The following is a 27143-nucleotide window of genomic DNA, read 5'->3' as shown; positions in this document are numbered from 1 at the left end:
ATGTACCAGAGTTCGTGCGCATTGAACTTGGCATCACAGATCAGGAAGTGAAAATGTTCTCTGTGGCAAATGCCAGCGTCGACGCTTGCTCGTACAGGTGTTCAGATGTTCTACACATAGGCTGGGAAAATGAAGCTCCTGTCTTTGCTGAAGTAAAAAGTTGCTGATTTTTCGAAATTGCCTTTTTCTTTGCTTGGAGAAATTTCATACAAAAGGATTTTCACGTCATCGTCAAAGCTATGGTGTGTCGCCGTCTGGAACAGACTTGCTTTTGCGTCCAGGACAAGAACTAGACAATCATGCGTTGGACATGTACGAGTACAGTCAGGGGTTTGAAGTTATCCCGCATTACGAACTTTTTGACTGATGTGGTAATGCTAGCGCAAGTCAGTGTGGATACTAGATCATGTGCAAACAATGCATGAAATAGACGTTGTGGAACTGTTTTATGTTTTATATCTATGTTCTTGCTAATTACATGTTGCTCCGCGAGGATGACGTCAAATGCAGTTGCCGCTAGGATGTATTGACATAAATGTATATATGATTTGATTGAGCAAATTTCAATGCGTCCATATAAGCGCACATATCTCTGTGTGTCTCACATCCTGTGGTCCATTAGACCATCTCTTCATACATCTTTTTTCGAATATATGTATGTGTGCTTAAGTCTTCGTGTCTGAGAGTAAACAAGTACCTGCATTTTTAATACATTTGGCTTGATTCGCTGTCCTGAGATTTGCTTTCTTTTGACATCTGTCACATTCTCTTGGACGTTAATTAATCGCGCTTAGAAGACTACGTAAAGTATGGAAGAACTGATGATACGTACCAAAGTTGTACGTAACGCGTTACATGTAATTGATTACTTGTAAGCAGTTGCATTTTCGTGTTACTTTGGAATGTGCTTTCTTCGTACCGAAGCGGTGTCCTTGTGGTAGAGCATCAGCCTAACATTCGGGGGGTACTGGGTTCGATCCGCAGTGCCACCGGGTACCCGCCTGTTTTTTGATGGCTACAAGATTTTCCCCGGCCTTGTGCTCGGCTCTTATAGGGTGAGATGCTTGGGAAAAGGGTCTTGGGCCAAACCGCTGTCTTGACGGATCAGAGATAAGGCGGATCAGAGCTAAGTTCCGCCGTCCAGCAACCCTAAATCCGGCTCGTGCGGTAGAAGCCCAACTTGTGTGCATCGATTGCTTCTTTCAAACGATGTTTCAGGTAATTCAGTTACTTTTTCTGCAGTTCATCACACGTAATCAGCTTTTTTTTCAAAAATTAGTTGTAACCAACGGTGCAGCTTTCCTGACGGCACTGGTGCTAGGGGACGTGTTTTCTTTGTGATCGAGTGACAACGAACCGGCTGCAGAGAAGCATTGCGCACGATCATGTCCGGACCACATCCGGGTTACCACCGCCGTCGACGGGAGTTCTCCACCCGAGAATATCATGTGACCGCCCTGTACACCCCCCCCCCCCCCCCTTACACCCAACACCGGCGCAAGGTGTTCATATGTTAACTTATAGTACGGCTTTTCCGTGTAGCGCATGAATTGAGGGCGTGTTCAGTGCAGCAGCTGACCGCTTCACAAGGAAACATCGGAAGGTTATCGACCGCAGCTTCGACAAACAACTACTCTCGGAAATTAACAGCGTAGGACAAATTATCAAGCAGGCCGCTGTAGTTCACTCCAGTCTCAGTAAATTTGTGTTAAGTGCAAACTACAAGGGCCCTTCCTGGAAGTACGCGCCCAGCGTCGGCGCTCTTGGGGTACGCCGAACGGGCGTCGAAAAGAGGCATGCATCTCCATTTTCGTGGCGCAGGCTCTCTTCCCCTCTCGAGCCGACGGAGAAAATTTCAAGCCGTGAAGAGAAGGGGTTGGGGGGCGATGAAAGGACAGCTTAAACCGCGAAGAAAAGTGTGTGTGTGTGTGGGGGGGGGGGGGGGGGGGCTGGGCCTGAAAAGCTTAAAGCCATGAAGAAAAGAGCCACCGAGAGCCCCGCGACTCTCCTATTGTTGTAAACCAGACCCCGCTTTCGACGCGTACGCGAGCGCCCGTGCGCTGGCGCCGATATCTAGCATGGTCAGATGAGGTTTGCTGGCGTCTCCTGCAGTGCGCATGCGCAGACCGATTCTGGCGTACGCCAAGAGCGCCAATGCTGAGCGCGTACGCCCAGGAAGGGCCCTTTGAGTTGGCCCTTTATGGTAATATAAATGTCGGGAAGAAAGTGACGCAACAGTAGTCGATTACCTTTCTGTAATTGCCAAGTTACTTTCCTGGGACTGTACTTCGCCACGATAATCAGTTTCATTTCAGATGGAGTCATTTTAAATGTAATCGGTTGCTTATTTTCTATAACGTGTGCAAATCTAATATTTAATGGAGCTATGTCACCTTTTAGTTTTCTTTCTAGCAGTAGTAAAAGCAATTGAGGTACACGTAAGAAGCGGCAGAAACACAATCCGAGAACATGCCTTGTCCCTACAGGTGCGTGACTAGCTCATTTTCTAATTTATGTGCAATATCTCCGAAAACTTATGTTAAAGCACTCTTGAACCACCTTCATGGTGGTGCAAGCGTGCAAGGTGGTGCCATGTTAGGGACGACAAGCGCAGAGCATGTGTACATTTCTAATATTGCCTACTTCTCACTATTTTTAGCACTCAGCAAGTAAAGAAAACAGGCGATTTTTAATGCCGATAGTTAACCACGCAATGCGGTTTGTACCTATGCTCATTACGAAAAAGGTGGGGAAAAAAGGGAAAGATATTTTTACAAATTCATCTGTCTTTCCTCATTTTGTCTGTTTTAAGGGTACGTAAAACGTTAGAGGTGAGTAAATACCAAGAAAGCATACACGGGCAATGTTACTAGAACCGGCAACATCGCTTCGGAGAAGGAAACAGAGAGAATAAAGAATCGGCTTGCACAAGGTCCGAAGGGTGAGAGGTGGTGAAGAGAGGGTGCAGGGGACACGTGGGTTCGCTCCTTCGTCCTTCCGCCAGACAACCGCGTCGTCTGCTAGCGCGACCGCCATTTTCTTGCATACGCTGGTCGCAAGGTGCGCGTTTGCTGCGTGACGCGCCTGGAATGAGGTGCCCCCCCCCCCCCCCCCCCCCCCCCCTGCAGTGAGAGCTTGAATTGGACTTTACCGTTGATAATCATTGCTTTTCTAGTTTAGATGAAAAGTAAGAGTAAAGAGTCGGTGATGCAGTAGATATTTCGAGACGATTAGCGAGAGTATAGCGGATATCTTTCTTTGTTTTGCAATAGGCCATCACGGCGGGCAACTGCTCGCCGTCGTTGTCATGCCGGCGCCATGAACTTGCTATTATTGCGCTTACGTGTGATATAGCGGAAAGAAAGTGAAGTACGCCAAATGAACAGCTGCATATTCAAGTTCGAACGCATGGCATGCTTACGTCCACTTACACTATTATGCAATGGCGGAAAACTGTGTCATGCATACACTATGCAATCAAAACACAGACTTAGGCGCAAGCAAGAACAATGATTTAATACCCTAATGCACAAATACAATGTCTTCAAAACGATTACGAACGACGATTCACTGCAAGCATAATGCAGCTTATGATTCTGACGCTTAAATTTGTCTCATGCTTTTGTGCATGTAGACGAAAAGTTCGCACTGATTACAGCGTCTGATTACACAGATTACAGGAGACTAACACCAGCACAAGTTTTGCTTCCATGACCACCAGCACGTGTGGCTGGGGACTGACGCAGATGGATGCGCAGCCGCAATTTTGTGTAGGTGGCTATCAGCATTTTGCCTATTGCTTCCTTGTGATCTGCGCATGGCCGGTCTACCTTCGAAAAGTATTCTGTAAGCAATTTCATCGGGGACTTCATCGTGTGTATATTGATTGTACACCACGCGGCAGCGCCTGTAAAGTATTCCTCCTAGTTCTTGAGAGTGCGGATCACTTCACTGCTCGGATAAATCAAGTTCCGTCCATCACTCACACACTCCTTGAGAATTGTCAAAAGAGGCATATTCATTGCTTGCTGTTCCCATGAGAGCATCCTTGAAGAATGCCGGCTTCCGTGTCTAGCGTGGGAGTCGGCGGGACGGTGGGAGCGGAATGCAAGAAAATGGCGGCGGCACCTCCCGAGAACCGGTTTTGGCATCTACGACCCCTTCCAAGAGTGGCACCACCCTCAGTGGGGAGAGGGCGCGCATCGAGGCACCTGGCAGAAGCCAAGCACATTCCCCCCATGTAGCCACAAGAGAGCACTGACTGGTACTGGCAGCTATGCTTTGCACTTCGCGTCTCTGGACGATGCGTCATACTATCTGCTGTCAGATTCTGTATCTGTGGTGCGCAGTCGCCGAGCGAATAACGCGTTTTGATAGCCTGCCACAGGCTAACATAGGTCGCAATGACGCCATCAATCTTGGTAAGTACTTTCAAACGTTTATCTGCTCGTATTTGGTAGTAGGGCGGGGGTGAAAAATTACTTATGCTCACGTACACCCGTCGTCAAACTTTATTAGCACTTTTAGTAAAATGATTCAATTTTGTCATCGTCTTCCCATGCATTAGAATAGATCATCATCATCATCAGCCTGACTACGTCCACTGCAGGGCAAAGGCATCTCCCCTGTCTCTCCAATTAGCCCTTTCCTTTGCCAGCTGTGCCCACCGTACGCAGACTAATTTTCACGGTGAAAATTGCGCAGTGCACCCTTATATCTCCAGCAGTAAGTTTTGAACGCAAAACGATTAGATGTTTAATTTCGACAGAGTCGCCTTTCATAAACTCTTTACGGCGGGTGTACGTTGCAAAATGCATGCAACCTCCAGCATGAGCGCAGCTAATATTGACTTTGTGCTTCAAATGGTGAGTCCTACTTTCTTTTCGGAACCCTGATGATTGTTCGGAATAGTTTAAATGTAAATTAATTGAACTGTAGTGCAGGCCTCTTTTTGTGAGGCCTAAATCCATTTGGTGCCTTTGTTCCAGATGAAGCTGAGATACGCGCGCAGGATTATTTTCACTTTTAATGCAAAAATACGGCGTATTTTTCCCCCCGTACTCTAGCATTCCCTCCAAGCCCTAAGGGCTTGCTTCAGCTTCACCCGCAAACAATTTTCTATCGCCGTTTCACGTCACTAAGTCCTCATGACAGTTGGCAACTTGCAAAATTTGCCCCTGGCTTAGAAGATATTTTCCAACAAAGACGACATTTTTCGCAGTCTGCGTTTTCACTTACTTCCCCCTGCCCACAAAATGCAAAATGCGTCAGTCGGTCACCAGATGCAATAAGGGACTTCTCCCACCTTCATTTTCTAAAAAAGAATGCGGGACTGCTGTCTGTATACGAGAGCTTTCAGTCGGAAAATATCCTGCTGCAGAAGCTAACATATACTTTTGCAAGTTGTTGCAGAAAGAAACTCACGAATCAGTGCGCATGCGATTTTGTTGCACGCAGGCAGTTGAACCTTTTATATGGACAACTTGCAAAATTGCAAGCTGACTTACGGGAAGTTGTTTTCTAACCAAAAACCCTTGTTCACAGACCACGTTTTCAAAGTTGAGAGAAAACTGACGCCAACCAATATTTTTATTTTTGCCCAACGTTTCTGGACCTACTCGGTCCCTTCTTCAGGGGTGACTATATAAAAAAAACTCTGTGCCAGCCGCAGCAGCGGGTTGCTGCCTTCGCTCTCCCTTTGTTAGCACGTGGCACAGTCCACTAACGTACGCGGAGGGGAGCGTTCTTGGAGTCCTATTCATCGCCTCTTTTGTGAGCCGGATGTGCCATGACTCAACATGTCGCCTCTTGAACATGTTTGGTTCCATGGTGCAAGACGCTCACCTTCTCGAAGGCTATCCGGTGGTCGGAGTGGTCGGCGAGGGGGTTGGATTCTGAATTCATTAGTCGGATGGTTGGTGTCAGTTTTCTCTTAACTATCTCAAGAACCCGACCAGGCGGACCATAGATGTTTTAGTTCAAACCGCGTTTTCACTTCCTGCTCTGCTGAATGAAAGAGTTAGCGCGAGGGGAGATGAGTCAGTCGCCCTCCATTGTATTCTTTTTCCAAAATGTGAGGGGGACTGCCCCCTAGTGTGGGAGAACCTGAAGTCGATGCTCATCACCATCTTTGTAGATATAAACGGAAGTCGTCGAAAGGTTATAGACATTTTTAGCATAATTGAGACGTATACCGGTTTACCCGACCCCTCCTGCGCACGCGCAGTGGCATTGTTGGAATTAGGGGGAACCACTGCGCGTGCGCAGGAGGGGTCGGGTAAACCGGTGTGTTCCCGGTATGCTAAAGGCGTCTAATAATACATTCCTTGACGAGTACCTGTCTAGCCCGCTCCTCAAGTTCGCAGCCCTGCTCTATTGTGTCCTTCCAACAACTTCCCTCTCAAACAGATAAAGGGACATCTCCCCTCCCTATTCGAAGAAGAATGTCAGATTTCCGTCTGTGATTGAGGGTTTTCGGTTGGAAAATTGTAGAGGGTGCTTGATGTTACGCAAGTTGTATTTTGCTTGTGCCAAAAGCATTACTGCTCATCAGCTGAACAATGTTTATTTCAGCTTGTTTTTGTTAGTAAAAATGTTCCAGGGTCATAGTATGCCCTTTTGAATCAAAGCCAGAAAAACACTGTAGATAAAGAACTAGGCCATTTCGAAGTGGGAGCTGCGCCCAACTTCCACTGCATTTCAGATATGTTTGGTTCTATGGAAGTTTGCCATCCCAAAGCGACTCAGGCTATGACGGATGCCGTAGTGAAGAGCTCCGGATAATTTCGACCACCTGCGGGTCTTCCACGTGCACCGACATCGCACAGTACATGGGTCTCTAGCATTTCACCTCCATGGAAAATTCGGCCGCCGCGGCCGGGATAAAACCCGCGTTTTTCGGGTCAGCAGCCGAGCACCATAACCACTGAGCCACTGCGATGATTTGGTGTCCAAAGGGGGTTCATTTTTTGTGTTTATTACGCCTTACAGTATGCTCGATTCGAAAACGCCACACATACACCTTCACGCTTTTGGCCAAAACTGCCGAAGCTTAAATTTTGATTTCATAAATGAAACAGATCATTTGCAGAAATCTGTAAATCAGCTTCTCCGCAAGGCTTGTTTTCCAACCAAACGGTCTCGTTTCCAGACGACGCTCTCGCATTGTTTGAGGAAAAGAAAATAGTCAAGTTCCCCCTTCTGAGTAAACTCAGGAATGTCTCCAGTTTACTTCAAGGTCAACCTTCTGTAGCACTGCAGTAGAGGCTAGGCAGGAACTAGAAGAAACTGGGCCTTTGTTCCTGTGCCAGCAGTATTGAGCTACCTCATACTACACTTTCTTAAAACTTCCTGCTGAACAACACCCTCGCGCTAACTTCCCTTTACCCCACTACACCCGTGGCCAGAACAAGGAACAACCTACTCCCCACAGCACTATGACAAAATACGGTCTCCCTCCTTTTCCTTCCTAGACTGCTGCAGGCAGATTGCGACCATCCGCAGTTTTCATTCGCTCGAATAATGAGAGTGTGTCGTTTGGGCTGGAGATCTTTTGGTTGGAAAACAAGCCTTACAGAGAGTATGACTGACAGGTTTCCGCTAATGGTGAATTCATGCGTTAAATGTGTGCACTGTCCGTCATGTTTCAACGATCATTTTTTTTTCACACAGGTTCACTTGGAGCATGGATGCCATCATGGCGTTGGCCGAAGACTGCTGTGTTATGTTGCAATTTTAAATTCATTAAAAAAATAAACCCTGTCGTGCGCACTGATGTTCTATCACTGGCGTGCAGAAGTGCACACTGAAGTGCTGCGCGGCACGCCACAGATTATCGCACTAACACTAACATAACCAGGAATGTGGGAGAGAAAAACATCTCTGAACTGCCGGCCATCGAGGTGGTTATGCCTTTTCGGCAAGCAGCTTCGTTCTACAGGTGTATGATAATGTTTAGTTTAGTTGCAATGTGAGTTATACATTGCAGTAGATGCACCATTAGCGCGCACCTACAAAGTGAATGGGTTTCCTTAACAGGCCCAGAAACGACCTTGCTTTTAACAACAATGGGTGCCTCGCATCACAGTGAACGTGCCTGTGCGTCTCTTTCGAGAATATGTAACAATACACTGTAATAAGGGTTTAGTACATTTCTCTGGACGGTAACGTTACCCTTCTGCAAGAGTCGTAAAGATACATATAAAAGAGCAAAATATACATGCTTGCGGAGCAGTGTTATGCCCTCTCATGCGGTGCAAATTTGCACCTTAGAAGCGTTGTAATAAGCTCGTTAGATAAATTTAACTACAGTCCTTGGAAGGGTAAGTTTACGCTTAAGGTTACCCTTCCAAAAGAGACGTAAGGATGCACCTAAAAGAGCAAAACATGCACACTTGCAGAGCAATGTTATGCCCATTGACACGGTGCAAAGTTGTACCTTAGAAGCGTTGTAATAAACTCATTAGGTAGGTTTTGACTATAGCCCTTGCGAGGGTAAGTTTACGCTTAAGGTTACCCTTCCTAACACGGCGTAAAGGTGCACCTAAAAGAGCAAAACCATATGCTTTCGCCGAGCAATGTTACACCCATTGATAAGGTGCAAAGTTGTACTCTAGCAGTGTTGTAGTAAGCTCATTAGATAGGCTTAACCATAACCCTTGCAAGGATAAGTTTACGCTCTGAGATTGAGCATAAGCTTATTCCGAGTGGGTGCAAATATGCACCAGAAAATAAAACGTATGTTTGCACCTTCATGGCCTAAGCGTTACTCTTTCTGAGGAAGGGTAACGTTAGTCATCAAAGGCGTATACTTACACTTGACCAAACGGAGTAACATTACCCCGATAACAGCCTAAACATTACTCCGTACGCACTTACTCCCCCGACGAAGGAGTAACTTTGCACCCAAAGGGGGTCGCCACAGCGTCAGTGGATTTACCCCCTTAAAGGAGTAAGACCACTCCTTTTTTTCTTAGAGTGTAGGACTGGCTCGTGCCCGGCAGCAGCGCCCATGCGTGCAGATGCATACTGCACGAGTGAAAAAGTGTTAGACACGATGAAAAACAGGCCGTGCCAAACGGCTGCCAAAGGGCATCGTATACCGTTTCCATTCCTGCCCGGCTGCGGCGTCCGACGTTGAAATCAAACAGTAAAAAACTGCACATTTGTTCTCTCGAGAGGATGGCGATAAAGGAAACCGAACGATTCAACGCATACGCGAAGGAAAGATGTGCGAAGCTGCATACGAACCCACTGCGTACCGAACGCAACTGCTACGCTGTGTTCTGCGCCTCATGTGCTCCGCCTAGGAGCAGGTGCGCTTACAGCAAATGCGCGCGCCTATCTCGAGCGATCCGTGGCACGAGCGAGCGAAAAATAAAAAAAAACGAATGGGGCCAGCAAAGCTTACTGGCAGCAGCAATTCTGCATGTCGACCGCCGTTGAGCCGCTGGTTCCGATGTCTTCTCGCGCACCGGAGGCCGTTTCGTGCGAACGATTTTACCGAGCGCTATTTCGTCGAAATATTAACCGCGGAAGAAAAGTTTGTTTTTTGTTCACGCGAGGGCCGCTCGTGTAAGTTTCATACGGGCGAGGTGATTTTTTCATACCCATTTAAGGTTAACTAGGTCAGCTTGAGTTAGCTAAGATATGCTACAGGTTAGTCGAGGCGATAATTTGGGGAGTAACAATACAGATGGACCGAACGGATAAAGAGGCGAGCGAAATTCACGAAGGGGAGGGTTCGCCTCCCGCCGTCGCCGGTTACACATCAGTTTCAGTGGCTTGTACCGATTTGGTGCATGCGAGCCATATCTCGGCCTGGTGCTTCGCTTCCCAGAGTGCATGGCTTCCATGGGAAAGGGTCCTGCGCCTTCATATCCCACTGTGTGCTTGAACAGTCACTTGTGAGAGAAGGGGCCGCAAATTGGCTTTACCGCACATGGCGGATTTGTTACAGCTTTGACGCATCAACTATCTCTATCTGTATTATATCTGTATTGCCGTGTTATCTGTATTACTTCGCTTAGAATATGCTGTGTGTCCTTTGTATGTTCCCGTATTATATTTAATTTGCTGTGCTGTACCCTTCGGATTAGTGCGTGTTCTGTTTATTTAATTTCTTACCCCACTCCTACAACTGCCCCACTGGGGGCTGCAGTATAAATAAGTGCAAAGCGGCCGAGATAAAAAAAAAGCCGTATTTTATTACATAAACGCGAGTAGTTCGGTGAAATGGCGGTCGACAAAACGGACATGACGTGCACCCAGCAGTCCTCAGTGATTCGGGGCGCTGGCGGAGGAAAGCTCAGATTCTGCTCTCGAAGTGCAGCTCCCCACAGCGGAACAACACTTGCTGGTCTCGCTGCTGCTGCTGTTCGGTCACCGGGAAGCGCCCTCCAGACGTTCTCTCTCACCGCGCAGCATGATCGAGCATGCGCTCTCCGGGTTGCTCGTAGAGCTGTCCATTTCTTTCTAGAAATATCACCGCAGCGTCGACCGGCCAGACGGTCGTTTAGCTTCCCATGCCGGACCGCAGTGGAGAAGCTGACGAGAGTACGTCGCGAGCTGACGAGTAGCGGGGGTTGTGTCACGTCGGCAGAACCATACAGTTTCTTACCATTAACTAGAGGGAAAGCTGGCGGCGCTGCACCTCAGCCACCATGGGCGCTCAAAGCATCATGGGGCGATGAGCTACTTGGTTCGGGACAGTCGTTTTTTTTTTTTTTTCAGGAACTCAGAGTGGCATTACTGAGATGTCCCATTCCGTCCACGGCGCTCCTCGCGCGCAGACGACTTTGCAGCGAACGTAGTGCGCAAAAACCTTAGTAGCGAAAACGCTACAGCACACCTCGCCAAAAAAGGTTTTTGTTTTCCTAAATGCCATGAAAAAAACCCCTTAAAGTGTTTAAGCGATAACATTTTTTAAACATATTTATTTTTAAAAGCGCGCCTGTTAAGCACGAAATATTGGCTTTTGTGGTCTGCAATACTTGGCCAATAGGAGAGCAAGTCATTGCTTATTTTGGGCAGAATTTACATTTACATGCTTTCCTGCTCATTTGTTGCAAATTATAGACAGGGTATTGAATGTTAGGACATTCTCGATTATCGAACAACGTTTGTATTTTCTTTATTTTTTGGCCAAAAGTTGTGGTTCTGCAGTCGTTAGCTCTCCGCCCCATGATGCTTAGAGCGCCCATGGTGGCTGAGGCGGTCTCGATCGAGAAAGCTCCATGCAAACTCCAATGGGCGGGGCGCTAGCTTTCCCTCTGGTTAATAGTAAGAAACTCTACGAGCAGAACAGCCGAGCAGACGACGCTGCAGTTGGCAAGCGTCCTCCGCGCATGCGCGCACTCTCGTTCGTTTCTCCACTGCGGCCCTGCATACAGGACGCTGAACGACCGTCTGGTCGACGCTGCCGTTATTTCGATCAAAAATTGTGCAGCTGTACAAGCAACCCGGACGTAAAATCTGAAATCTGCCCACAGTTAAAGTTCTTCCCTCTTCGCTTCGATGATCGAAAACCCCTGCGGCCGCTTTTCAGCGCCGAGATTCTTTTGTTTTTCCCCGCGATGGAACAAGACTGGCAGCAGACACCAAACAAAACAAACATTGAATACTTTCTTGTTCGCCGTGATCATTACCCATCCTTTACCTTTTTTGCTAGGATTATCACCATAATGTCCCGAGTGTATACTTGACTGGAGCCGACAATGATACATGCATAGTAACCTATCACAGGCCCCATCTATGTGTGGAGGCGAAACCGGAGTCCCCGTCGAGGTCCGAGAAATCAGAGCCCGGGCCCGGCGCTGGGCTTTCGGGTAAACCCTGGCCCGTGCAGTGGCGCCATTCTCCCCGTTCCGAGGCGGCAGCCAAGCCATTCAGTCGTCCTAGGAGAGGCCGGCGTCTGCAGCGGGGAAGCAGGGAATGCGGCGAGCTGCCATTGACCACGGAGCGCGCAGTCTCCGCTCTTGTAAATAGTGCAGTTGGTGCGGCGCCGAACGTGCTCTGCATGCAGGGCCGACGACGGAGGTGTTTTGATTCTCCGCGTTTCCTTTTCCCTCGCCACACGCGGTGTACTTTCTCCGTGCGGCAGCGCCCCCCTCGGAGGGGTTTGAGCCCCGTGACACGGCGGCACGGGGTCACGGGAAACGGGACCCGGCGGCACGCGCCCGGTGTCAGCCGGCGAGAGCCGATGACCCGCTTTGGGCGGCCCAGGGGAGCGCATCCGGTCCCGTTCCTTTTGTCGCCGCGGAGACCGTTGGCGAGCGCCCCGCTTCTTCTTCTGGTGGGGCCTCCCTGCCTCTTTGGAGTGCGCGCGCGTGGACCTTTCACGCCTCGTCATCGAGGAGCAGCGGCGGGGGGCTGTGCTTTGGCGCGCTTGGTCGACGGAACTCTCTGCGATTGCCCGCCTGCATGCCTTGTTCTTGGTCGCTCTCACTCTTGCTTGCACGCGGGCTGGAGCCCCTCTCCCTTTTAGGAGGGCCCACGACGCAGTGCGACTCTGCGTGGTGCTTCGCGCCGCCAGCGCCATAGCCGAGGCAGCGTGTTTCGTTTGACGCTTACACTCGACGCGACACAAATGTTTGCTGCTGATAAGCGTCCGTCGAGGAATCTTCGTTTTTGGCAGGCTGCGCGTCGCAGATAGTGCGGACATTGAGGCTGTGTGGCGCTGTGACGTCACCGGTGAGTCCACCGGGCGCCAATAACGCGATAACGCTGCAAGCGGTGTCTTCGCGCGTTTGTTGGGCCGATGTGTTTTCGTAAGGCTTCTTTGTGTTTCTTTCTTTACTGTCACTCTTAAAAGCATCGCTTCCGTGTGCAGAAAGAGAGGAGGAAACGAAAACACTTTTGCATGGAGACGCGATGGAAAGCTTTGCCGCCTTCATACCGCGAGACCCGCGTCGGCACTCCATTCGCTCCGAGCAGCGGCTGAACGCGGGGTGTTCGTCTCGCTTCGGGACCCCGTACAAGAGACGTTCTTGCGGTGCTCCCTTGTCCGTGGTCTCTGTGCGCCCTCCCCAAACCGGGCGCATGTCTGGACGTCGAGTGCGCGTTGTGTCCACACTCGCGTCAATCGTAAACCCTCGGGCGTCCGCGCGCGGTGCTCGGAGTGCGGCAGTCCAGACTGGACTAGGGTGCCTCGATGCTCGCGCCGATTCTACTGCGGTGGAGCGTCTCCTTAGCGGGCCCGGCGGACAGGCAGGAACCGGGCCTTTCTTTCGGGCGGGGCCCCGTGCTCGACGTCGTCGCGATGTGAATCCGGACCCGTGGGCCGAGCCAAGCGCACGAAACAGACCGTGCCCCTGGCTCTCGGCGCGCAGGCCGCCATTATCGCGGACAGGTGGGAGCCGAACTAAGCTCCATGCGGCAGCTGAGACCAGGACGTGGCGCTGCTTCTCGAAGCTCGGTCCGCAGGGCGCCAGTTGGAGAGTTTGATTTCCGCCCGGTTTTCTTGGCGGTCACCGCAACTGGGCAGTGCATTCCTGGAAGAGCTCGCGGCCAGTCGCGGACGCCGTGCTGCCACGCCGGTTATGGCGCGGCTGTTCCGAGCCACCTCGCCTACTTTCGCCTTCAGACTGGCATCCTTTTGAGGATTTCACTCTAGCTGGACCACGGCCGGTCCAGAAGTGCCGGCGGGGTGGCTGGACATGCTCGCCTTTAGAACGGGGGATCGCGACCTCCCGCGGCTCCCGGCAGGACGTCTCCCTTTTCTTCTGGGGAAGGGAAGCGGCCGCACCATGTTGGTCGCCGGTCGGGGCACTGCCTCGCTCTGTCCCGCCGTTCGCGGGCGCACTAGGGAAAGGGGGACGCGGCCCTTTGACACTGTGTTGTCCTGGTATGCTCCCGCGGCCGGCCGAGAAGCATAGCTGCCCCCTGTGTGTGCTTGAAGTGCGGGCACGTAAACTGGCATATGCTCATCTCGCGCTGCTTTACACTGTGAACCAACCCGCCCAGCGCCATCTTTGCTGTGCCTGTATAAACGAATGTCGCCGCTATGTCATCGTACGCTTCGCTTGGAACGGTCCCGCGCAAGCTCTCACAGCGAGTAGTCAGCTTGGCCTCCGAAGCCCGCGAGCACGGCAGCAGAGCTGGCGATCGATGTATCTGCGAGACGGGGACCCTCTCCCGAGTGCAGTGCATACGGCTTACCCCCGTCGAGACGAAAGCGGCGCGCAGCGTCGGAGTCGTTGCGACAGCGTTCAGCTCTGGAAAGTTCTCATGGCCTGTGGGGTTTATTTGGGGCAGCGTCGATGGCGAACGAAGACTGGTATCGTATACGTGGGGTTTAACGTCCCAGAGCTGCAGAGACCTGCTGCAGTGGAGGGCTGCAGACTGATTTCAAACACCTATAGGGTTCTTCAACGTGTACAGCCATCGAACAGCACCCGGGCCGTTTTTGCATTTCGCCTTTCATCAAAACGCTGACGTCACGGTCGCCATTCACTCCTCCGTCACTGGACTGTGCAGTCGAACACGATAAATGGTGTTAGGGTGGTGTTATGGAACACCATAAGTGGTGTCCGGCTGCTTACGGCAGGTCGAAAGAAAGTTCATAATCGCCGGTAAATAGCCGAGTCCACCGCAGGACAGAGGTCACTGCCGGTGATCTTCCCTCGCTTAGAGCCGGCTCAGCTCCGTCCACCAACCAGTCCGGTTGTGGGAAAATGCACAAATGCGCGAATCCCTTTATTCACAGATTGCGAAAACAGAAAATAAAGCAGCTAACGAGACTAGTTGCTTGTATAATATTTCAGTCCCCGCGATGCTACAGGAACAACCGAGCTTCACTGAGTGCGTCCTATGAGACAAAAACAGAAAAAAAAAACAGCGTTCGGCGCTGAGGAAACGTCGGCAGTCGTGTAAGAAGTGCACGACACCAGGGCGTGGAGGAAGCATGGGTGAAAAATGTGCGAGAAGATATGACCGTGAACGTTTGTGACGCTTATGTCCTTCGTTTCTTGTTTTTTTTTTTCGCGCACGCCCATTTATTTATCATTTTGCACTGTCCACGCAGCGCGAGCTACCTAGCGTGTGCCCTCCAGACGAGACGTAACTAGATTCTTAGCGGAGTCATCTCAAATATGGCGCGGTCGGCAGCCTCGTTCATGCTGCATGCTATCGCTCCTGTCGTAGGTGCATGACGAGTACTTTGCTGCCCGAATCTTTGTCCGTTTTCTCTCGCCTGCTTTGCCGTCGCCGGCGAGGGATAATGTCCGTAGGAACAGCGCTCATACGCATATCTCTTCGTTTATGGGGGGTGAGAAAATACGGGTCAGAAGAAAGGGCGAGAGGACAGAGACGCACAATCTGTCCATTGTTCCTTTTCACAGCGTGTTTTCAGGAAGTGCTCTCATTGGGAGCAAACGCGCCGCTAAAATGGGAGCGCCTGGTTGCAATAACTGTTAGCGGGGAGGGACTCGGCAACCTCAGATTTGTCCGCAGTGTCACGCAAAATAGCTCTGGGGACGGGTCATAGCGACTAGCCGAAGACCTGACACGTACAGTGCAAAGGCAGGCTCAGATACGGTGTCGAACAGCCAACAGACGTATCGAGGCACTGGTCAAAGTGTATCTGCGCTTGTGCGCAGTCTACGCATTCGCGGAGTAGATGGGTGAGAAATTACCGGGAGAACGGAGGCTACTTGGTTGTTGGGAAAACTTCGCCGACGCGGCGATGTTCGAAGCATTGGGCTCAGCTGTAGTGCACCAACGTGCACTCGCGAGCGGGCTGTTGCGGAGAGAGCGGCGTTCCCGTTTGCGGGCATTCCCGCAGACTCGGTGCGCTTGCGGGGAAGCCGATCGTCGGTGTGCAACCGCAGCTCGCTGCGTGCAGTCGGGGCGGAAACAGCAACGTTGAGAGAATAAGAAACGACACACCTGTTTGGCTCTGTATTGGCAGTGCAGTCGTGTTTATCGTGGCCTGCATCACTCCTTTGTATCTTTTTGGAGCTGCGTGGGAGACCGGGCATTTAATTGGCGTCGCGCTGTGTTTCGTCACAAGGCCGATGAATGACTGCTCCGGGAGGGTGAAGAGTGGTATAAGTTGCCCGCAATTGGTGAACTGGATGTCCGTGTGTGCATCCTAGTGTGTCCTGCCCGCATCACTAGCGGAAAGTAGCTCGCTTTATGTCTGCCACTGTATTAAGAGACGTTATGCTTGCTGTCTTTCTTGTTTGGGTTTCTGTCGTTTCATTTTTTGTGCGGCGGTTTAACATTTCAGTGCACATATGCTACTTTCAACAGTAGCATAAAAAGGAATCAATAAATTGTAGGCTCAGAGCAGGTTGTGGGCGAGGAAGCTTTTTTTGACCTACTGCGAGCGTGAAGCACTCATTGGCTGCACAGAGAAATTGAGAAGTGGAGGGGAGAGTTTCCGAGTGATTATTTTCCGGAAAATTAGCAACTGCTGGATGCAGCCTGTGTCGAAACTAGTTTTATGTAGCTTCTTCAAGCTCCGCAGATTTTGTGGAGCAGGAGGACATGTTCCCGAGCGCCTTTCTCTACATTTTTCCCCTGGCTCGTGCCAGCGGCGGGAGATGTGTGGCAGACACCAAGCCTGCAGTTGTCGTCACCCGAGAGAGGAGACAGCATGGCGGGCCCTACTTCCTCGACCGGCGCCGCGTTCGTCGGCGCACCTAGCAACGCGGTGTCGAGACAAGGTCGGCCAGACGGGGGGTCAAGGCCCTGGGATTTCGCCATGTGGCCGCTTCGATCGCGGCGGCCCAATTTCGCCGCGATCCCTTCGCCCCTTCCGAGGAACCCGGGATCTCTCGCCCGCGCGAAAGCCCTGGCAAGGACGAACGTTGACCCGCGCTGCAGCCGCGCTTTCTTTCTAGTCCGACGCTCACTTTTTTTTTTTTTCTGCGGCGCGCATGCTCAGTACGAGGAAAGAACGCGAAGGTGGGGAAAGGAAGCCTCCGGTTCCACTTCGGGTGAGCCTTCGGCTGCCCCCGCGGTCCGTGACGTCACGAGTTGCGTCAGTGCGCAGGAGCGAAGGGTACCTGGGGAAAGCTCCATTCCGGGCGCGCCCGACTTCCCGAGGCGCATGCGCGTGACGTGGCGCTGGCGGTGCGCGGCGGAGCGGTGCGAGGAGCGAATCGGCGCCGCCCGGAGGTGCGCTAGCGGGGGCGTCTTGCAACAGTGTTGCTATGCGTGGGCCGGCGGCGCGGGTGCTTGGCCGGACAACCTTCGACTAAGTTGGGCCCGTGCCGCAATCCCGGGGCCAAAGACCCCGGGTGCGCCCTCCTCCTCCTCCGCCGCCGCCGTGGCCCCGTTTTGCCCTTCTCTGGCGCACAGGGCCTGTCCGGCCGGCTTCCCCCGAGAATACCGATGTAGCGAGGAGAGTGGGTCAGTGGACGCCGCGCGGGGGGACGAGTTTAGCGCAACCGGTCTGGATTACGAAGAGCCGCTCATCCTCATCACCGGCGGCGAACCGGAGGGACTTTTTGAGCGCAATATGTGTTCCCGCATCGACTCGTCGGAACTCTTGCGCGCCGGTGTCGCGGGGCCCATCATTTCTGAGGTGGAAAATGGCGAGGGGAGGGCTTCGGAAAGCCGCACACGGTGTCATCGATCCGTCTACCGGTGTTGGCCGAAACGAGGCAAAGATGGCCGTTTCGCCTTCGCAGCGATGCTCTGCACTGGGTAGCGAACTGCTCATTCGAGTGCCAGGCGACCGGGGATCCTCGATGTGCGCGAATTTTCGGTCAATGAGCTGCAGCTCTGCCCAGCTTGGCAACGTTCGGACCCTGTCGCTGTAAATCCCCCACGTGCGCGCGTTCTTGTTGGCAGTAGCGACGTTTACATCGACAGAGTCGGGTTGAGTTCGTCTGTCGGGCTCATGTAAGCGCTAACGTGTCGAATAACTCAGGGGCAGGGGCTAGTTAAGACGCCAGCAATCAAATTTATCAACTGGTGAGAGTAGGAACGGAAGCCAGTTTATTAATCGCGCCGTCGAGGGCGCGTCGCGACTGGCTTGACTCGCCATGTATCGATTTCGTGTAAATGCGGAATGGTCTACCGTGTCTGGAAGACCTTGCTCTATCCGTGTTTTTGTGCAGTTCACGTGAACGCTTCTGGTAGCTTTTTCGCCTCTCATTGCTGCCATTCAGGCCCAGCGTGTGCGCTTATATCGAGTTGGCTGTATCGGCCTTCTGAATTACTATCCAAACGATAACATTTTATTAAGCAGTACACACTTTAAATACCTGTTGGTGGTTTTCTCAAAGAATGAGGCGCCAAAAATGCAGCCTTTGAAAAGCTGCTTGTTTCGATAAACGCTGAAATAAGCAGAAAAATGCCCCGTTATCCGGAAGTTTTCAGCGGCATTTCGGTTGACCGTTAGTTGAACGGAATGGTAGTTAGCGGTTTTAGAAGGCCTGAATACGCCCGCTCATCGAGTACCCGAACCGGCAGCGCCAACTACCATTGAGGCATCAGAGGCAGTGCATTTCAACTGAGGTCGGGGGTCCCATTTCAGTGGGTCAGTTGACAAGATGGCGGCTGAGTGGTTACGGCGCTCGGCTGCTGGCCCCGAAAGACGCGGGTTCGATCCCGGGCGCGGCGGTCGAATTTCGATGGAGGCGAAATTCTAGAGGCCCGTGTACTGTGCGATGTCAGTGGACGATAAAGAACCCCAGGTGGTCGAAATTTCCGGAGCCCTTCACTACGGCGTCTCTCATAGCCTGAGTTACTTTGGGACGTTAAACCCCATAAACTAAACTAACTCGCCGCATCGGATGGGTCGGTGGAATTTCCCGCCGCCGCATGCTCCCGAATCACTCAGACGTTTCTATACTGGCGAGTATAAGTCAGAACATGCAGCCTTCACTAATCGCACAAGTGCAAACACGCAAAGCGGCATCAGAAAAACTACGGCCAACCGAGGGAGCCAAATGTATTTCTACTGGATCGTCTTGGCTCGGTGTCACATAATGTGTGTAGAAATAATGTGTACAGTTAGAAATACCCAGGTGAACTGCATTTTTTTTTCGTACATTCTCCACAGTCGTGGAGTCACGTGATCCAGAGGTTGAACCGATCGAGTTTTGCGAAATGTGCCACTAATTAACTGCGGTCGACTCCATGGCGCTCAGTGCAGCGTCAGTTCCAAAGTTCAACTGTCGTTCAACTGATTTACTGTTGAAACCGCCCGCGTAACAGTGGTATAAATTTCCGTGAGTGCGGTCCGATGCACTTGTGGAAATACCAAGCTCTCAGCTTGGTCTTGTGCATTGGTGTATAACCTCTTGTAGAGGAATGTCCTATACCCTGGTGTATAACTGGGACGAAATCGGTTTGTTCAGACGGCAGTCGAGGCGCTGCTCTGCGCTCTGCTGCACACCGACGGCATAAGCGCCCACACTGGTAAAACACATCGTCCAGCCCTGTTCGAAATTTATTACTGCACAGAGCACATAATAGGCTTACGGTAACACAAGTCCGTCGTTGAATTGAGACAATCGACACTGCGAAAGCCGTTTCGAAACACCAAGTCCAACACTCTGCGATTCTTCGTGGTTGATTTTGTGTCATCGTTATACGCGTGTGCAGTGCTCCCTCGCTACCGCGCTGGCAGCATCTTTTACGGCGTTCAGTTGAGGGTCCCAAGGTCGCAGGATCGAATCCGAGCTGCGGCGGCCGCATCTGGGTTGAGGCAAAGTGCAAAAGACGCCCGTGTGCTGTGCGATGTCAGTGTTGTGCGCACGCCGAACAAACCCGGGGTGGCCGCAATTTAATCCGGAGCCTTCCACTATACGGTCCCCTTTCTCTCTTCTTTCTTTCACTCTCTCTTTCATCCTTTTTCTTTCGGCTTGGTTGAGGTGTCCGAGAGCGAGATAGGTATAATGCCCTTTCCTCTCCTCATATACCTTGAGGCGAACAGGCCCGCGCAAGGAGACAGTTACCGTGCTGTGCTTCCCACCTCTTCCTTCCCCCATCATCACCATGATCATCATCATCATCAGGAATCCCAGATGCTCCGCTGGGTTCCCTCTCCAATCGCGGCTATCGCCGTAGAAATGGCCTCCTTGTCACGCGTGTCAATTTGCGCTAACTTGATACCAAGGAATGCACCGTCTCCCCCGAGAGTGAGTGAGTGAAAACTTTTATTGATCCATTCAAGAGATTCGCGGATTCGAAAGCTCCGTCGTCTTCGTTCTTGGCGCTGGCGATCGGAGTCTTCTCTTCAGCATGGGTGGGCCCCTATTCCAGGGCTCCACTGAGCCATGCTGCATCGCCCGCGTGCCTCACTAAGGCCCGCTGGGCCGTGAGCTCGCTGCTGGTGAGACGGCTCTCCCATTGCTCCGCACTCGGGTGTTCGTGTTTGTGGAATGCTTTGTTGCGTTCGCACTCCAAGTAATGTGATAAAGTGTGGGTGTGGCTCCGCACCACGGGCAGGTGGCCCTGTATTGTGATGGGAACATTTTGTTGAGTATGTGTAGGTTGGAGAAGGTGTTTGTCTGTTGTCTACGCCAGATGGTGGCCTCCTCCTTTGTCAGAGCTTTGTGCTCCCCCGAGAACAAATTTGCAGGAATATTTTCGCCGTCCTCTGTGACAATTTCAGTGGCGCAGGTGTCTACTTTGGAAGTGCGCATGTCCCGAACCCCCACGTGGCGAGCTCGCTCACCCCTATAGCCGCACCAGGAAGCCGGCCGCGTAAACGCATACGCTCTTCACCGACGTCTGCCGTTATTCTTCTCAACACACCGGCGGTATATAAAAAAAGAATGCGCCCGGCATATGTAGGCTAGCGTGTCGGCAGAGGCGCGACACAGCTGCCGCGGCAGCAGCGTTTCCGTCGCGGCAAAAGCGCCGGGTTGAATCACCTCACACCGCGCCCCAGGGCCGCGCGCCTGGCGCCAGCCATGAGTCACGCCGCGTTCCTTACGACGCCGCCAACAGGTGGCGCCTCTAACGAGCTACTCGTACGCGCCTTGGTTGCCGTTCTCGTTGTGACGACGATATCCCACTGGGACGGGGAAAAGACTTTTATCCCGCGAGGCTTTTACGCAATATTTGCCTGCCAGAGCTACACGCGCGGCTGATGACCAAGGCACGCCGTCTCGTGAACACTTTCGGGACCATTTGAGGAGCACCGAAATCTTAGTCAAGAGTCGTAGTTGTGCGCTTCATCGAAAAACGGCTGCACGCACTGTGGCGGAACTGTGCCATCTTGGCGTCTGCCTGGTGCCTCGAGCCGTGTATCAGACGATGCGTGCTCGCACGCCAGGCCCTATGACGCTTATTGAGCTCGACGTCGTGGGATCGAATCCCGGCCGCGTTATTCAAAAGACGGCAGTGTGCTGTGCGATGTTAGTGCGCGGTGAAGAACCCTCACGCGGTTCAAACATGTCCAGCGTTCCTGGACAAAATTTTGAATATTGGAATGTTGTAAAGTATTGTTAATGCGTCGCAAAATCTTTCTTCTAAATTTCTGGCCCGCAAAAAATGAACACACATATTTTTAGGTATAACATTTGACGAAAAAACTCACTTTCCTGCCTCATATTAATGCGTTAAAAAAAAAGAAAACTTCCAATTTCCCGATCACTGAACATACTCAAAGTCATTTCGCATAAACACTGGGGTTCCGACAGGGCAAGCCTCCTAAAAATTTACCGCTCTGTGGTACGATCCTGCTTAGACTATGGCAGCAAGTATATATATAGTTCAGCAAGGTCATCGTACTTGAAACGACTCGACCCAGTGCACAATTTATGTTTACGCCTTTCAACTGGTGCTTACAGGACGTCACCTATAAACCGTCTTTGTGTTGAAGCCAGCGAACCGTCACTTACAGACAGAACAGCCATGCTCACATGTTCGTACATTCTAAAAATCCGTTCACTGCACAAACATATTTGTTACCCTATCGCTACAATGTGCCCATCTAGAGTACTCTTTAACAATAAACCGCAAGCTACCCGTCCACTGCTCTTGCGATTTGAAGACATGTGCCAGAAGCTCGGCGTACTAGACATATTGCCAAGGATTGCTCGAAGGCGAGGTCCACTGCCACCATGGTGTGCTTTCCCTGAAATCTGTGATTTCACTCTCACACAGTTTCGCAAAAAACACATTCCAGAAGAAGCTATAATGGAAGAATTTCTTACACGCGAGGAAAAATACAGCACTTTCACAGCATATTATACAGTTGGGTCAAAAAACAGAGGCGTACGTAGGAAGCGCAGTGGTGCAAGGGAATTGGAATAAAATAGTAAGACTTCCACATTGTGCTTCCATCTTCACTGCGGAATGTTACGCTATCTGTGTAGCCATAAAAAAAAAGTAAATGAGAACCACGGCAACAGTATTATTTACACAGACTCGCTAAGTCTGCTCACAGCCCTTCATTCTAGAAATCCAATAACTTCGCTTCTTGGCAATCTCATACACAGCATCACAACAGCCATAGCTTAAGGCAAAACATAAGACTGTGCTGGGTACCAAGTCATGTCGGCATAAAAGGCAACGAAAGAGCAGATTTTTGCGCTTGCTCAAGCCTGTGGCAAGCAAATAAAAAAATGTAAATATGCCCTATAATGATTGCATGAAATTACTACATTGTAAGGCAAGGAAAATTTGGCAGTCCACTTGGAACAGCGAAGTAAATAACAAGCTACACTTAATAAAACCAGTTCTAGGTGAATGGAAGTCATGTGTGCACAAGAAAAGTTTCAAGGAAGTCATTATTTGCTGTCTCCGTATAGGCCACACGCACATTACACACAACTTTCTGCTAACAAAAGAAGACAAACCAGTTTGTACATGTGGAGATGAACTTAGTCATAATTTAATTTCATGTTCGAACTGGAAAAGCTACGGAAAAAGTGCTTCTCTCCGTTTTATAACCACTGCATCCCTTTTCACCCATCACTGCTCTTAGGAGAAAATGCAATTGTGGACACGTCCTGCGTTTTTAGATTTTTGGCAGAAGCTGGTGTTCTTAAAAAGATGTAAAACATGACCCAGTGCTTTGCCTGATGCACCTCAGCCACTTTCTCATTCCTGAGAAAAGGGCTGCGGTTTTTCTTTATTTTGATTGGTTGGGGGCGTCCAGTCCTTGCCCAGCCAAGGACGGCTGGTGAGGTTACCCAGTCTCCTTTGAAACCTTTAATATTGGCAAGTTGTGAATATTGTTTTTCTCTCAATACTGGGCAGAAGGAAAAAATGTTTTAGGCTTTCTACACCGCCATATTTTTTATACCCTTGTAAAAATCTATACAGAAAACAATTTCTTATACCTTGAGCTTGGCGCATCCCTTACAAAAATTTCTTTAGACTGTCCATAGACTTCTGTCTATAAAGTCTACAGACCATCTGTAGACAAACCCTAGAGAACAGTCTATAGGCAATACAAATCCTATAGACAGTCTATAGACAATATATAGATTTATGGCCATGCACTTTTACTAGGCTTTTGTCTATAGACAGTCTACAGACTATGAATAGACAAAAAGAAATATCCATGTGAAGGCAACAGAGTCTATAAGAAGTCTATAGACTGCCTGTAGACCATTTTTGTAAGGGATGATAGCTTTAGTTGCTTATGCACCATTAACCCCAACACAACATAACACAATTTCTGGCATCTCTCGCATCGAGCAGTTAAGACTGCCATAGACAACCAATGGATAGGTTTTTGACGACAGCGAAAACCTTGGTGATAAAAAAAGATGCAACTCTGCCAACGGGAGATCTGCGGATATATTGATTGTTTTAGCGGGATCTTACAGTATACGAAAAAAAATGCGTTCAGCAACTGTTTCCCGTTTAAGAATGTTTTTTGTCCAGAATTGCTGGGTCTATCAATCGGGAACCCTCTACTAGGGTTCCTTTTTGCCTCTCCCTCATTTAAACCCGTCCCTCACCGCGCGGTTGGGCTGTCCGCCAATAGCAGGCTCGTCCTTTCAATCCCTCATAAGCAGCGGCGGTTTGAGCATCCGCCTCGTATGTGCGAAATGCGGGGTTCGATTCCCAGTGCCGCCGGGTGCCCACCGGTGATACAATGGATGCAAGCTTTCCACTAGCCTGGCGCTCGGCTTCTCCGGGGCGATCATGCTTAGAGAAACGGGCCTTTGATCCCAGCTCGTGCAGATAGAGAGACACGGGATGGTCATGATACTCTCTGGCCCAAGCTACCCTTGTGCCGTTAAAAAGTCTTCATTATAGTAATCAGTTAGTATATTATTTAGATGCATTGGTCGTTCACCTCAGCATCGCTGTGCTGAGGTGAGCGCCGACGTGTCCCCGCGCATCTTGGGGCGGCTGTGTTGGTCCGAACCGTGCGTCGCCGAGCCGTCGCTCATGCTCCATTGGTTTTGCGCCACGCTCTGTTCCAAATACAAATCCACTTTATTTCCAACCTACAAGTTGGGGGTACACCAGGGAAAAAGCTGTCACAGACACCTTGACTGGGCCCTGGGGGCCTACAGGCAGCATCACGCAGTGGACCTCACAGCACAGTCAAAAAGATATATGAACATGAAGCTCGTATCTAGAGCGAATGCAGTGCTTACACTTCTTAATAATTATACATACAGCAGATGTCAAAAATGAATATGAACATGAAGCTTATACAAATAGCAAATGCAGTGTTTACACTTCGTGAAGAGTTATAAAGTAATATTTCAATATAATGTATTTCATTTCAATACATTAAAACAAAAAGCCAATACACGCTAGCACATTATGATGCACCTGTCACCGTATAGTACCTGTGAGCACAAATATGCGGTGCAGTGCATCTGTCAGCTGCTCTCAAGTCAGCGACAGAAGCTTTTTGGTGTTGTGTCCCTATGTAGAAGCTCAGCCCTGCCGAAACTAGGATCTTAGCAGTTGAGACCAAATTGAGGACAGAGCTCCGGGCTGTGGAAGGGAAAATGGTTAGGGTTTAGGTTTATGGGGGTTTAACGTCCCAAAGCAACTCTGGCTATGAAGGACGTCGTAGCGGAGGGCTTCGGAAACTTCGACCACCTGGGGTTCTTTTGCGTGCACGGACATCGCACAGTGCATGGGCATCTAGCATTTCGGACGGTGAAGAGACAGGATTGGGCAAGTAACCCGAGTGGACGATGTCCTAGCAGCAGTGCTGAAGGCGAAATGGCTTTGTCAGGCCGTGTAATGCAGGTAACTGATGGCACAAAGCTGAGTTCCGAGGGAAGCGTATAGCCTTGGCCGGCAGAGCAGATGAGGCTGGCAAGGCTAATCCGAGATCTGTGTGCCCCGCAATGGGCTTAACCTAGATGTGATGATGACCGTGACAAGCAGGAGCGCGTAAGGGCGCGTAGGTGGCGCGCTCTCCGCCGTGGGTTCATTTCTTTGGTCTCGCGGCGCAGCGGAAACCGCCGTGCACTCTCTCTGACGTGGCGCGGTTACGGGAGCATTCTCAAATGCCCCCACGGGGGGGCGCTGTCGCGTGCGGGGCACGTGGCCCCGTTTTATCCATTGGGGCGGGTGCAGGTGTGACCTGCCCCTTGACCCCGTTTGTTGGCGCCTGCGGGAAGCGGCAGGAAAGAAGTCGGTTACGCCAAACGGGACCGGGTTCCCCTTGCGCGCGGCCGAATCGGGGTCAAGGTGCGCGGGATGATGTCAGTCGCGGGTCCCCCCCCCCCCCCCTCCCCCCCGCGCATTCCGGTGCGCCACCGGGAAGAAGAGACGCGTTCCGTTACGGGCGCAGCTGAAGGCGGCTCTCTTCACCTGGGACCCAGATACGCTCGCGTGGCACCCGGACAAACAAATCCTGCCGCTTTGTGCCTCGCCAGCTTTCTCCGGAGGACGGCACGCGCCTCGGGCATCTGCCTCGTGCAGCCATGGAAGCAGGGGCGGAAGAAAGGTCTGACCTACTTGGCCGCCGAAATGTGGGCCAAATGCGGCCGCTTCATTTGTTACCGCTGTTATTTAATAATAGTACTCCGGAATCGCTTGGCTCCACGCGCGCGAGTGAACGCAAAGAAACGCTCAAGCCTCAACAACAACAAAATACAAGAACACCACCACAACGCGAAGGTTTCAGTTTTCGCTAAAACGCTTTATGTTTGAACCATATAATTGAACTGTATGCGAACGTTATGCGTGCACTATGTTATTCCGCTCGATTATTGTTCCAGGGAACGAAGGAAAATTTAAATATAGCGTTTATCGGGGCGGTATTTCTGAATCATCGTTTTCTTATCCCGACGTTAGTTTGCTCTCCGGGTGTGGCTAGTAATGTAATTACTGATGTTAACTCGTATCATCACATCATATATCAAGTACGATTACTTGGATACGCCCCGCTTGAAGCGTTTCACGACCAACTTGTAGCGACTTAAGCGGCCAACTGTCGCGCAAGTTTGCGTGAATTTTCTGCTAAAAGCTGCCGTGCACCAAATTGCCGCTTCCGTTCCCGCTCGTCCGCTTACGGCTGAGGCCGACTTGGTACACTCTTAGTCTGTGGCAGTTTCGTGCTATGACGCACTACGCCGATTTTGGCTCATTTCCGGGGCATGGAATTGGCTGTGACCTGACCGCGGATAGCCTATTCTCATTGGCTAGCACCTAAAAAAAAAAAAGTGCTTACAGCGAAGAGCTTCGATCCGATGCGGTCCGCGCGTCCGTTCCTGCCCAGGCCCGTTGGCCATCGGGGGGGGGGGGGGGGGGGGGGGGGGCAATGCGTTGTTATCAGAAACTATATCTGCGCTCCTCAAAAAAAAAAAAAACGCCGCGGTGGCTCAGTGGTTAGGGCGCTCGACTACTGATCCGGAGTACCCGGGTTCGAACCCGACCGCGGCGGCTGCGTTTTTATGGAGGCAAAACGCTAAGGCGCCCGTGTGCTGTGCGATGTCAGTGCACGTTAAAGATCCCCAGGTGGTCGAAATTATTCCGGAGCCCTCCACTACGGCACCTCTCTCTTCCTTTCTTCTTTCACTTCCTCCTTTATCCCTTCCCGTACGGCGCGGTTCAGGTGTCCGCCGATATGTGAGACAGATACTGCGCCATTTCCTTTCCCCAAAAAACCAATTATTATTATTATTATTATTCCCGGGTTCGAACCCGACCGCGGCGGCTGCGTTTTTATGGAGGAAAAACGCTAAGGCGCCCGTGTGCTGTGCGATGTCAGTGCACGTTAAAGATCCCCAGGTGGTCGAAATTAT

The 27143-nt window shown here is 51.0% G+C and overlaps 1 protein-coding gene and 1 long non-coding RNA gene across 4 annotated transcripts in view; both read left to right on the top strand.

Annotated features, from left to right (window-relative positions):
• LOC144128555 (uncharacterized) overlaps positions 1-27143 on the top strand; it is a 155078-nt gene that overhangs the window by 69685 nt on the left and 58250 nt on the right. The window lies entirely within an intron of this gene.
• Positions 4141-7762, top strand: LOC144128558 (uncharacterized). The gene is made up of 2 exons (XR_013313801.1): positions 4141-4264; positions 7672-7762. It is a non-coding gene; the product is annotated as an uncharacterized LOC144128558 (long non-coding RNA).

Source organism: Amblyomma americanum, chromosome 4 (assembly GCF_052857255.1).
Source record: "Amblyomma americanum isolate KBUSLIRL-KWMA chromosome 4, ASM5285725v1, whole genome shotgun sequence".
NCBI lineage: Eukaryota > Metazoa > Arthropoda > Arachnida > Ixodida > Ixodidae > Amblyomma > Amblyomma americanum.
Note: the sequence above shows the minus strand (reverse complement) of the source record. Positions and strands in the feature narration are given on the sequence as shown.